Here is a 1,085-nt window from a genome sequence, read left to right on the forward strand (position 1 = left end):
GACCTCGTGATCCGCCCGCCTCAGCCTCCCGAAGTGTTGGGATTACAGGCGTGAGCCACGCCCGGCCCTTCTTTTTTCGTTTCTTTTCTCTTTTCTTTTCCTTTCTTTTCTTTCTTTTCCTTCCTTCCTTCCTTCCTTCCTTCCTTCCTTCCTTCCTTCCTTCCTTCCTTCTTTCTCTCTTTCTTTCTTTTCTCTCTCCCTCCCTCCCTTTTTTTTTCTTTCTTTCTCTCTTCTTCCCTCCCTTCCTTCCTTCTTTCCTTTCTCTTTCTCTCCCACTCTTCCTTCCTTTCTCCCTCCCTTACTCTTCTTTCTTTTTCTTTCTTTCTTGTCTTTCTTCTTTCTTTTTCTTTCTTCTTTTCTCTTTCTCTTCTTTCCTTTCTTTTCTTCTTTTCTTTCTCTTTCTTTTTCCTCCTTTTCTTTCTTTTCTTTCTTCCCCCCTTCCTCTCTCCCTCTCTGCCCCTCCCTCCCTCCCTTCTTTATTTTTTTCCTTTTCTTATTCTTTTTATCTTTTCGTTGAGACAGGGTCTTGCTTTGTCCTTCAGGCTGGAGTGCAGTGGCGCAATCTTGGCTCACTGCAGCCTCAAGCGATCCTACACTTCAACCTCCCAAGTAGCTGGGAAGACAGGTGCGTAGAAGCACACCTGGCATTTATTTTATTCTATTTTATTTTATTTATTTTATTTTAGAGATGAGAACTTACTATGCTGCCCGGGCTAGTCTTGAACTCCTGGGTGTCACGCGTGTCCGTATAGAAGGCCACCTAGACAGGCTTTGTGTGAGCAACAGGGCTGTTTATTCACTTGGGTGCAAGTGGGCTGAGTCCGAAAAGAGAGTCAGCGAAGGGAGACAGGAGAGGGGCAGCTTTACAGGGCTGGGGTAGGCCATGGAAAATTACGGTTAAAGGTAATTATCTGTTGTCAGTAGGGGAGGGGGTCACAAGGTACATGGTGGAGAGATCATGAGACTCGTTGTCCAGGAGAAGAATGTCACAGGGCCGACGGGTCAGTGGGGGCAGGACAGGAACGAGTCATAGTGGTGGAATGTCGTCAGGTGGGTTAATCAGTTAAGGCAGGAACTGACTGTTT

General features: G+C 46.2%; 1 protein-coding gene across 1 annotated transcript in view; it reads right to left on the reverse strand.

Moving 5' to 3' along the window:
• The window catches only part of ZNF114 (zinc finger protein 114), a 29,026-nt gene extending 28,206 nt beyond the window's left edge, over positions 1 to 820 (reverse strand). Inside the window, exon 1 of the mRNA XM_011979388.1 lies at positions 701 to 820. The gene's annotated coding sequence lies outside the window, so the exon portion shown is untranslated. The remainder of the gene's footprint in view (positions 1 to 700) is intronic.
• Between the last annotated feature and the right edge of the window lie 265 nt (positions 821 to 1,085).

The sequence above is a fragment of the Mandrillus leucophaeus genome, unplaced genomic scaffold (assembly GCF_000951045.1).
Source record: "Mandrillus leucophaeus isolate KB7577 unplaced genomic scaffold, Mleu.le_1.0 Scaffold200, whole genome shotgun sequence".
Taxonomy (NCBI): Eukaryota; Metazoa; Chordata; class Mammalia; order Primates; family Cercopithecidae; genus Mandrillus; species Mandrillus leucophaeus.